The sequence below is a fragment of the Mobula hypostoma genome, chromosome 23 (genome assembly GCF_963921235.1).
Source record: "Mobula hypostoma chromosome 23, sMobHyp1.1, whole genome shotgun sequence".
Lineage (NCBI taxonomy): Eukaryota > Metazoa > Chordata > Chondrichthyes > Myliobatiformes > Myliobatidae > Mobula > Mobula hypostoma.
The window spans coordinates 23,686,492-23,698,865 of record NC_086119.1 but is presented as its reverse complement, the minus strand read 5'-3'; the positions used below and the strand labels follow the sequence as shown (position 1 = coordinate 23,698,865).

Below are 12,374 nucleotides of genomic sequence, written 5' to 3'. Positions count from 1 at the left end.
TGAGGAGAATTAAATATTTCCTGACTGGAACTCTGAAAGCCCTTAGCCAAGCAGCTTCCAAGTGCCAAAATACACAATTTCTGTTGGAAGTGGTTTGAACTCTTGGAGATGCATGCTGTATCAAGGCATACAATGTGTTGTGCAAAATGGTAGGACGAACGAAGAATAATTATTTGTGAGAAATAATATAGAAAATTACTTGAGACAATGCCATCTAACCTTTATTGCTTATGAACCTTCCATGCACAATGTAGAAATACTAAAGTCAGGATTGTTAAAGAATTGGATTGCAATATTAGAAATTGAAAAATACATTCTGACATGACTGGGCTTGATGATCACATTGTAGCTACAATGCTTATGGATCCACAATATTAATGGTCTTGGAGAAAGTTCAGAGAGGAGCCACAAGGATAACCTTTGTTTCAACTCTGATCAAACAAGGTTAAGAACATTGTTTAATATATTTTCAGAGTAACTCAGACTTAACAAAGATTTAAAAAAATTGAAGAACTAAAGGATGCCCCACTTGATAGATCATTCCATTAGGCAAGGTCAGAGAACATTAGAACCAATTTTTTTTATATATATGCATAAAGATTAGCAAACTTCAGCACAATGATGTGATGGGCCCCACACATTTTCTACAGGAAGTTGAACTGGTTCTTGACTGGGACAGAAATCACACTCTATATATGATGAGTAGTTTTAGTAGGCATCTTTTGATCTGTGTGACTCCAAAAAAACTGGCTCCAATTGCCTGAAGGGTCCAAAGTATTACTTCTGTTGTCTTTGATTACTTTTCTCAGAACTGGATGGGACCAAGGATTTAGTCGTGAAGAGCTGGCTATTATTGTGAGGAGCAAGAACCACCTGGCAGTGTTTACTGACTCCATAAAAAGTCATTAATATAACAAAGCTTTCCCCATTTCAATTCTGAAACTTTAATGCATGGGGTTGGGTTATAAAAGCTCTGCAATGACAAGCATATTTACCAATCGTGCAGACAGTTTCACTCCATAAGCAAAACATGGCAGATGTCACCAATACTGGAGCTTAATATGCACCACTAAACTCAGTGCAGCTATGTGGATCCAAGTTTTTTTTTGAACTGTGAAACTAAGCAACTGCTATTCCTTGCCGTTGTTTCATTTATGCAATCTGTAACTGTTAAGCATTCATTTTGTTTTGAAGCGAAATGTACATCCTACTTAATAACTTGACCCAAAATTATGTATAATTTAATGCATTGATAAGGCAAACAAAACACACGAGGACTTCCGCCTGCAGCTCAATGGAGTGATACATAAATTTTGTGGCTGCCTTTAATTCCTCCTTTTCCCCAGTCTAAACTTTGAAATGTTTAACTTTTACTACTTGGATCTTGGAAGGAAATAGTTGTTATTATGTCGTATCCTTTAAGAAGTGGAAAGCAGCTTTTTGAACCCAGCAATGGAAAGGGAAAAACTTCGAAAGAAAAATCAAAAGATATGCCTGTCTGGGCTGAGCGTTTGGAACGTGCGTTGATGGGTCTCAACAACAAAATAGACAATAACACTTCTGAGTTGAAGTCGTTCCGACAGAGTTTACAGACTATTGAGGAAAATACTGTTTCCTTGAATACTGAGCTTAAAGAATCGAAACCCCAGATCATGGATATTTCAACCCGCTTAGAACAGGCTCAATGCAAAATTGTCGATTTAGAGGCGAAGTCTTGTCGAAATAATATCCGAATTGTTGTCCTCAAGGAAGGCTCTGACAGTGAGAATTTAATGGACTATTTTGCTAATTTGTTTCAATCTCTGTTTCCGGATATTCTATCTCAGCCTCCTGGTATTGAAAGAGCTCAGAGAATTTTCACTTCATCAGATAAAGCTCAGCCAATTTAAGTCAATTTTCTTCACTTTAAAGTTAAAGACCAAATCATAAGATGTGCAAGGAAAGAGAAAGTTTTTAAATTTAACGGTTCTGAGATCCGTTTTTACGAAGATTATCCACGGGAAGTTATCAAACAGTGGATCAAATTTATACTTGCTATGAAGATAGCGCATGCAAAAGGGCTTTTCCCATCGCTCAGATACCCTGCTAGATTAAAATTATTTCCTAAAGATTCTACACCTCGTGTCTTCTTGGATCCCCAAGCAAAGTTGGACTATGTCAATTCTATTGTGGAATCGGCTGATGTATGAAGGATATTAGAGTTGCTGAATAACTTTCTGAAAGAAAACAGGCTTTGAAGATTTCTGTATGCTGAAGATATCCTTTGATCGATGGATTATTTAAAGAAGAGGTGAACTTCTTGGTTTGACTAAAGAATGACTTTTTTTGAAGTCTATTTAGTATACGGAGTGAATTAATACAGTGGACAGATTGTTAACTGGTTTGATTATCTGTTTCTATCTTTCTTTTTCTTTATTAAGTGATAGTTTGCTTATAGTTTATATAGACTTTTCCTTATATTATGGACTGTTTAGTAATAGATAATTAGTTTCAGTTCTTTTGTTAAATAAGGTAGTAAGCTAAAGAATAATGGCGCTGTTCTTCCCTTATTAGAGATTATATTGTTTAGGCATAATAGCATTGCTCTGATATCTTTGGAGACTGTTTTTAAATTCCCTAGTTTATTTTCAATGATTAAGTATAAACATTTTTTTCTTCTCTGTTGGGCTTTCTTATCTTAAGGTTATGTATTTTCTTGGTAAGGGGAAGGGGGGGAATTGAGAGTAAAAACTTTTACTCACTGTACACCCATGATTGTGTAGCCAAGTTTCCATCAAACTCAGTATATAAGTTTGGTGATGACACAACAATTGTAGGCCGTATCTCGGGTAATGATGAGTTTGAGTACAGAGAAGAAATTAAGAACCTGGTGGCATGGTGCGAAGACAATAACCTATCCCTCAACGTCAGCAAGACAAAGGAATTGGTTGTTGACTTCAGAAGGAGTAGCGGACCGCACGACCCAATTTACATCGGTGGTGCGCAAGTGGAACAGGTCAAAAGCTTTAAGTTCCTCGGGGTCAATATCACAAATGACCTGACTTGGTCCAACCAAGCAGAGTTCACTGCCAAGAAGGCCCACCAGCGCCTTTACTTCCTGAGAAAACTAAAGAAATTTGGCCTGTCCCCTAAAACCCTCACTAATTTTTATAGATCCACCATAGAAAGCATTCTTCTAGGATGCATCACAACCTGGTATGGAAGTTGTCCTGTTCAAGACTGAAAGAAGCTGCAGAAGATCATGAACACGGCACAGCACATCACACTAACCAATCTTCCGTCCGTGGACTCACTTTACACCGCACGCTGACGGAGCAGTGCAGCCAGGATAATCAAGGACACGACCCACCCAGCCAACACACTTTTCTTCCCTCTTCCCTCCGGGAGAAGGTTCAGGAGCTTGAAGACTCGTACGGCCAGATTTGGGAACAGCTTCTTTCCAACTGTGATAAGACTGCTGAACGGATCCTGACCCGGATCTGGGCCGTACCCTCCGAATATCCGGACCGGCCTCTCGGTTTTTTTGAACTACCTTACTTTCCATTTTTCTATTTTATATTTATGATTTATAATTTAAATTTTTAGTATTTACTAATTTTTACTATTTTTAATATTTGTAATCCAGGGAGTGGGAAGTGCAGAATCAAATATCACTGTGATGATTGTACGTTCTAGTATCAATTGTTTGGCGACAATAAAGTATAAAGTAAAGTAAGTAAATAAAGTAAATCACTATTTAAATTGAGCGGCATGCAGAGTTCTCCTTTTTTGCTTTTCTTCTTGGGGATGCGTTCCAGCTTTTTTTCTCCTTTGCTCGATTTCTATCTTTGGGGATGGTGGGAGGTTTGGTGGTATTTTTGCATTTTGGGGTTTATTGTGGGATTTCATTTTTCAATTTTTTTCACACATTTCCTGTATTTTTCCCCATTATGGAGCTCCGGAGCATGCGTGATTTCTATTTGGTTATACTCATCACCACCATCTTTGATTAGCCCGCGATGGTAAGCGTGTATTTTCATGTTTAAAAACAATATTCAATGGTACTCAAACAGATAAACGTTATTAGTTGGAATGTACGTGGCTGGAATCACCCTATTAAGTGAAAGAAGACTTTTAAAATTATTAAACGATTCCAGCCCAATGTAACTTTTGTTCAAGAAATGCCTATCAGAACGGGTGATCAAAATAGATTTTTCAAAACATGGAAGGGCCTTCAATATCATGCTACTTGTCTAAATAAAACAAAGGAAGTATCTATTTTTATTAAATCTAATATTTTATTTATTCAAGAAAACATCGCCTCAGATAATAATGGTAAGATTTTTAATTATTAAAGGAACAATTTGTAATAGAAAAATTGTCCTGGTTAATCTAAAAGGACCTAATGTAGATGATCCTTCTTTTTTAAAAAAATGTATTTGGTTTATTACCAGACTTAAATGAATATATGCTGCTGATGGGAGGGGATTTCAACTGTTGTTTAAATCCTTTGATTGACAAGAGTTCAATCAGCAGCTTCCCAGTTGTTCAGCAACACTTATTAATTCCTTTTTAATTGATTATGGTTTGATAGAAATCTGGAGAAATTTACATCCTAATGATAGAGATTATTCTTTTTATTCACTTGTCCATAAAAAATGTTCGAGAATTGATTATTTTATAGTTGATTTCTGATTTTTGTCCAAGGTCCAGAAATGTGAATATGACACTATTGCTGTTTCGGATCACGCACCTTTAAGCTTAACTTTTGAGTTAAATGATGTTAGTAATGCAAACTTGCCTTGGCGTTTTCCAGAAAATTTATTACAAAGTTTGGACTTTGTTGAATTTATAGAGATTCAGATAAAAGATTTCTTTCTTTTTAATAACACGGGAGATGTGTTGAAATTGATTGAATGGGATACACTTAAAGCACATTTGCGAGGTCAGATAATCTCCTATTTAGCTAAGCTCAAGAAACAGACAAAAATAGAGTTAGATAGAATTTCAAAACAAATTAAAGACCTGGATAACACTTACGCAGTTTCTCCTAATGTTGATTTATTTAAACAAAGGGTTGAACTTCAATCACAATATAATTTATTATTAACTTATCCTATTGAAAGAAGTTTGCTTAAATTAAAAAATCAATTTTATGTGTTTGGAGATAAAAGTAACAAGCTATTAGCATCTCCACTTAAGGCAGTTAGAGCTAAAAGACAAATTTTAAAAATTCGTAAGGGAGATGGCAGTTTAGCTTGTAATTATGAAGTTATCAATAAAAATTTTCAGGACTATTACAGTGAACTCTATAAACCTCAGTTTCCAGCTGACCCTTCTAATATGTATGCCTTTTTACAAAAGATTGATTTTCCTAGAATATCTGTTGAAAGATCAGCAAATTCTTGATGCTCCTTTTATTGAAAGAGAAATTCAGAAAGCTATTCTTTCAATGCAATCTGGTAAAGCTCCTGGACTGGATGGTTTTCCTGTAGGATTTTATAAGAAATTTGAAGATCTGCTTACTCCTTATATGTTGGAAATGCTTAAAGATTCCTTTCTGTTAGGAGAGTTACCTTCCACATTTTATGAAGCTTCTATTTCTTTAATACTTAAGAAAGATAAAGACCCTGATTGTGCTTCATATAGGCCTATCTCATTACTAAATGTGGATGCTAAAATTATTTCTCAGGATCAAACATGTTTTATAAAAGGCCGTTATTCCTTTCCTAACACTCGGAGACTGTTAAATTTTATATACTCATCCCTCTCGAATACTCCCAAATGTGTTATTTCTCTAGATGCTGAAAAGGCATTTGATGGAGTTGAATGGAAATATCTATTTAACGTTTTAGAGAAATTTAGCTTTGGTATTAATTTTAATAAATGGATTAGATTGATATATAAAAGCCCTATTGCCACTGTTATTACTAATAACTGCAGATCCCCCTTTTTTCAACATTTGCGGGGTATGAGACAAGGATGTCCATTAAGCCCTTTGTTATTTAATTTGATGTTGGAACCTTTGGCTATTGCACTTCGTGAAGCTAAAGAAACTCAAGGAATTTCCATAAATGGGACTATTCAGAAGATTTCCCTTTATGCGGATGATCTCTTGGTTTACGTTTCGAATCCTGAAGAATCTATTCCTAGTTTATTGAAATTTATTAAATGAATTTGGATTGTTTTCAGGATATAAATTAAACCTGCATAAAAGTGAATTATTTCCTTTAAATGATTCTGCTTCTATATATGATGACATTCCTTTTAAAGTTACGGATTCTTTTAAACATTTAGGTATTATCATCACTAAAAATAATGGAGACCTTTATAGAGCTAATTTAGTTCCCTTAATGGATTTTATGAAGCAATTATTTTCTAGATGGAATCCACTTACACTTTCGTTAGTCGGTCGAATTCATGCAGTTAAAATGATGATTTTACTAAAATTTTTATATGTATTTCAAAATATTCCTATTTTTCTAACTAATTAGTTTTTTGATCAGGTTGACTCTATTATTTCATCTTTTGTTCGGAATAATAGAAGACCAAGAATTGGAAAATGTCATTTACAAAAATTAAAAAATGATGGAGTCTTACTTTGCTTAATTTAAGAATGTATTATTGGGTGGTTAATATACGTTATGCGTGTTCTTGGTCATATTGGACCGATAAAAATGAACAACCACCATGGGTTGATCTGGAATTGAAGAAAACTGTGAAACAATTTTATTTAACTTCGTTATTAGGAGCTCCTTTACCTGTACAATTAGCCAAAATTTCTATTCTAAATATAAATCCTATGATTAAGCAGTCATTACGAATCTGGTACCAGTTTCGTAAGTTTTTTAATCTTAAAAAATTTAACCTTCTTAGTTTAATTTATCGAAACTATTTATTTAAACCTTCACTTAGTGATCCTACCTTTTCTCTTTGGAGGAATAAAGGAATTTTTTCCTTTATGGATTTGTTTCAAGTAGGCTGATGTCCTTTGAGAAATTAGTAACTAAATATTCTCTCTCATATTCACATTTTTTGCAATATCTTCAGGTCAGACATTTCTTACAAGAATATTTAAGTAATTTTCCATATATACAAGATTCTGACCTGTTAGACATTATTTTAAAAATGAACCCTTTAGTGAAAGGTTTCATTGGGAAAATTTATAATTTACTACTACAACAGGATAACTATCCTTTACTTAAGATTAAGCAAGATTGGGAAAGAGAGCTTAACATGACCTTGATAACAGAGGATTGGTTGTGAATTTTGAAGTTGGTCAACTCTTCTTCGATTTGTGCCAGTCTAATTCAATTTAAGATTGTACATCGTTATTATTTGACAAAGGAGAGATTGTCTAAAATATTTCGGAATGTTAATAGTCAGTGTGATAGATGTAAAACTGAGATAGCTGCATTGACACATATGTTTTGGTCGTGTTCTGTATTGAAACAGTTTTGGAAATCTATTTTTTCTACAATTTCTAAAGCTTTAAAGATCAATTTACAACCTAATACATTGACAGTTTTGTTTGGTATAAGTCTTCAATATATTCACGGTATTTCTACATCAGACCAACACATAATTGCATTTAAAAGTTGCTGGTGAACACTGCAGGCCAGGCAGCATCTCTAGGAAGAGGTGCAGTTGACGTTTCAGGCCGAGACCCTTCATCAGGACTAAATGAGGGAAGAATGAGTAAGGGATTTGAAAGTTGGAGGGGGAGGGGGAGATCCAAAATGATAGGAGAAGACAGGAGGGGGAGGGATGGAGCCAAGAGCTGGACAGGTGATAGGCAAAAGGGATACGAGAAGATTATGGGACAGGAGGTCCGGGAAGAAAGACAAGGGTGGGGACCCAGAGGATGGGCAAGGGGTATATTAGAGGGACAGAGGGAGAAAAAGGAGAGTGAGAGAAAGAATGTGTGTATAAAAATAAGTAACAGATGGGGTACGAGGGGGAGGAGGAGGTGGAGCATTAGCGGAAGTTAGAGAAGTCGATGTTCATGCCATCAGGTTGGAGGCTACCCAGACGGAATATAAGGTGTTGTTCCTTCAACCTGAGTGTGGCTTCATCTTTACAGTAGAGGAGGCCGTGGATAGACATGTCAGAATGGGAATGGGATGTGGAATTAAAATGTGTGGCCACTGGGAGATCCTGCTTTCTCTGGTGGACAGAGTGTAGATGTTCAGCAAAGCGGTCTCCCGGTCTGCGTCGGGTCTCGCCAATATATAAAAGGCCACATCCGGAGCACCGGACGCAGTATATCACCCCAGCGGATTCACAGGTGAAGTGTTGCCTCAGCTGGAAGGACTGTTTGGGGCCCTGAATGGTGGTAAGGGAGGAAGTGTAAGGGCATGTGTAGCACTTGTTCCGCTTACACGGATAAGTGCCAGGAGGGAGATCAGTGGGGAGGGATGGGGGGGACGAATGGACAAGGGAGTTGTGTAGGGAGCGATCCCTGCGGAATGCAGAGAGAAAGGGGGGGGAGTGAAAGATGTGCTTAGTGGTGGGATCCCGTTGGAGGTGGTGGAAGTTACGATAATATGTTGGACCCGGAGGCTGGTGGGGTGGTAGGTGAGGACCAGGGGAACCCTATTCCTAGTGGGGTGACAGGAGGATGGAGTGAGAGCAGATGTACGTGAAATGGGGGAGATGCGTTTAAGAGCAGAATTGATAGTGGAGGAAGGGAAGCCCCTTTCTTTAAAAAAGGAAGACATCTCCCTCGTCCTAGAATGAAAAGCCTCATCCTGAGAGCAGATGCGGCGGAGATGGAGGAATTGCAAGAAGGGGATGGCGTTTTTGCAAGAGACAAGGTGAGAAGAGAAATAGTCCAGATAGCTGTGAGAGTCAGTAGGCTTATAGTAGACATCAGTGGATAAGCTGTCTCCAGAGACAGAGACAGAAAGATCTAGAAAGGGGAGGGAGGTGTCGGAAATGGACCAGGTAAGCTTGAGGGCAAGGTGAAAGTTGGAGGCAAGGTTAATAAAGTCAACGAGTTCTGCATGCGTGCAGGAAGCAGCGCCAATGCAGTCGTCGATGTAGCGAAGGAAAAGTGGGGGACAGATACCAGAATAGGCACGGAACATAGATTGTTCCACAAAGCCAACAAAAAGGCAGGCATAGCTAGGACCCATACAGGTGCCCATAGCTACACCTTTAGTTTGGAGGAAGTGGGAGGAGCCAAAGGAGAAATTATTAAGAGTAAGGACTAATTCCGCTAGACGGAGCAGAGTGGTGGTAGAGGGGAACTGATTAGATCTGGAACCCAAAAAGCGTAGAGCTTTGAGACCTTCCTGATGGGGGATGGAAGTATAAAGGGACTGGACATCCATGGTGAAAATAAAGCGGTGGGGGCCAGGGAACTTAAAATCATCGAAAAGTTTAAGAGCGTGAGAAGTGTCATGAACATAGGTCGGAAGGGATTGAACAAGGGGGATAAAACTGTGTCGAGGTATGCAGAAACGAGTTCGGTGGGGCAGGAGCAAGCTGAGACAATAGGTCGGCCAGGACAGGCAGGTTTGTGGATCTTGGGTAGGAGGTAGAAACGGGAAGTGTGAGGTGTGGGAACCATAAGGTTGGTAGCAGTGGATGGGAGATCCCCTGAGCGGATAAAGTCGGTGATGATGTGGGAGACAATGGCCTGGTGCTCCTTAGTGGGGTCACGATCGAGGGGTAAATAAGAGGAGGCATCCGCGAGTTGTCGCTGTGCCTCGGCAAGGTAGAGGTCAGTACGCCAGACTACAACAGCACCCCTCTTATCGGCGGGTTTAATAATAAGGTTAGGATTAGTGCGGAGGGAGTGGAGAGCAGAGCGTTCTGAAGGAGTGAGGTTGGAATGGGGACAAGGTGCGGTGAAGTCGAGACGGTTGATGTCCCGTCTGTGTGTGTTATGTTATGTATTTTATGTGTGTTGCTTGAATTTCCAGCATCTGCAGAATTCCTGTTGTTTACATAATTGCATTTATCACATTATTAGCTAGAAGGGCTATTTTATTAAAATGGAAAGATGCTTCTGCTCCCACTTTGATACAATGGTTCTCTCGGGTGATGTTATGTCTTAGTTTGGAAAAAATCAGAAGTCGAACTTTTGATCCTAGATTTGACTTTGAGAAAAGGTGGGGCTCTTTTGCCCGTTATCATTTGATTTGAGTTAATTAAGATGGTCCTCTTCTGATTCTTGGGTAAATGGATTTGGTCTGCAGATTGATGTATTTTCTTTTTAATGGAAGCTTGTATGGCGTATAGCTCCGGGTTTGTGCTCCAAATGGGGGTTTTTCCCCTTTTTTTGTTACTAGAGTTTTTTTTTTGTTTTAGTTAGTAGGGGTTCTTTTTTCCTTCTTTTTTCAAAAAAAAGCTTTAACATTTTATTATTATTATTATTGATATATTGTTTAGCTTGGTTGATAGTTTAACTCTTATTCTACATATGAATATGTTGTCTTGATTATTTTGATGTATTTTTCTTTGTTGTTGATTTTCAATTAAGAAGATTTAAAAATGAAAATGGAAAAAAAACACAATGTATGTCAATCCACTCTGCCAGTTTATTTCCTAAGTTGTTAACAATACAAGAAGCAACCTGTAACAATTTTTACATTTATCAAGAATCTTTAAGAGAAGATAAGGAAAGCTAATAAAAAGTGAAAGAGGATGGGTGCCCAGCACAGTGTGCAGAAGAATCAGCACCTCATTCATTTTAAAGTACGTTAGTGAAGGATGGAAAGAAATAAGACTAAAACTACAATAAATTGCAGTAAATATTATAAGGTCAAGATGATTCAAATCAGGCAAATCAAGGCAGAGGGAGGTGCTGCTAAAGCTGAACCATCAACTATACATACATTTTTTTTATATATAAGAAATTATGTGTTGTGTGCATTTGTGGGTAGAAAAGATTACTGAATTAAACAGCCTGCACAGGACAACAAAACCAAGAACAAAATAAACACCTCAAAGCCAAGAATGTAATGAGACACCACCCCATTAAGGCAATGGGATTCCCATCTGAACAAAAATTCATACTCAGAAAAAAATCTATAGAGATTGAAAAGGTGAAAGCTTTCCTGGTCCTGAATAGTAGTAAATATAGATACTAATCTCAAGTAAAATGAATGCTTTCCGACTTGTCCAATTGCAATCAGGAAGGAGCCATTTTGACACTTCCAGCATTTTAAAATTCCAGGCTCGAATCCAACACTAGCATTGTGCACAAGCACACAAAGAATAACCTGGCAAGGGCTTTCTGTGCTTGATCAAAGGAGCATGCAAGACTACATTCTGACCACCACAACCATCCTCTGCCCAACACTAACCTGCAATTCTCAATTTGGTCACTCAAGTCTTCAAGGAGCACAAATCAGTCCACAAATTATCAAAACCAAAAAGGTATAACTGATACAATTATTTTTTTCCCATTAACCTGTCTAGTCAGGGCCTTGCTGGATAAACATGTATAAATCTCACTCTAGAGTAAATAAAAAGGCAGATTTGACTGCAAAGTCTTAAAGATAAAATTTCCTTGCTAATTCAAATACAATTTATTACATTAAAAACAAAATTTACATGTACTTAACTTAATGACATAACGGCTAAATATTATTTGTCTTGTGGCAAACATTTTCATTTCTACATGCTGAGGTATCCATAAAGAGCAAGTGCAAGAAAATAAAACATTAGAATTATCACCAACTATCCCCGAAGGATCAGCACATTGATAGGAGGTCCATTTCTGTACAAACAACTCCTCCTGCTGGTTAACCTAAACCACAGAGTGCAGGAGTAGAATAATAGTCTATTTTGTACTGAACCCTACCATCTTAGGGGACTAAAAAAATATACCTGAGCCATCTTCGAATTCTCCCTACAATGCAACTTCTGTTTTTCTCCAAAATTAAACAGCTGCCCTGCTCTTAACGATGTATTTCAGTAAAATTTTAACACATCTAATTAGTAATGTATGGGCTATTTTCTTTAAATCACAATGACTCTCTGAATAATGAAACAGCACAGGAAAATTAAAAAGGGGGAAAACAAGTCACCCAGAGTAGCAAACTATTCAGGAAGGCATCTTTAGGATGGACTCTCAGCAGAGTTTTGTATTAGCAGGAGCTGCTTTTCACACTCTGCACAATTAAGTAAGTTATCTACACTCAGACATTTGACAAAAACAGGAGCCTGGAAAGAAATTACTTAAAATTAGCTTGGAGTCTGATACTTGAAGCTTAGAAACAAAATAGTCTGCTGCCAAACTACATTTTAAAATCAGCTACAGGTAGGGTGGATGATTAGCACAAGCCAACTGCTATAATTATACATTTTTATTCAAGAGCCTTTGAAATGAAGCAGAAATAGCAACCCAATAAGCAGTTCTCAAAACAAAGACCTGTCACCAC

The 12,374-nt window shown here is 37.5% G+C and overlaps 1 protein-coding gene across 2 annotated transcripts in view; it reads right to left on the bottom strand.

Annotated features, from left to right (window-relative positions):
• The window catches only part of phf12b (PHD finger protein 12b), a 93,859-nt gene that overhangs the window by 59,043 nt on the left and 22,442 nt on the right, over nt 1-12,374 (bottom strand). The gene's annotated exons all lie outside the window — the stretch shown is intronic.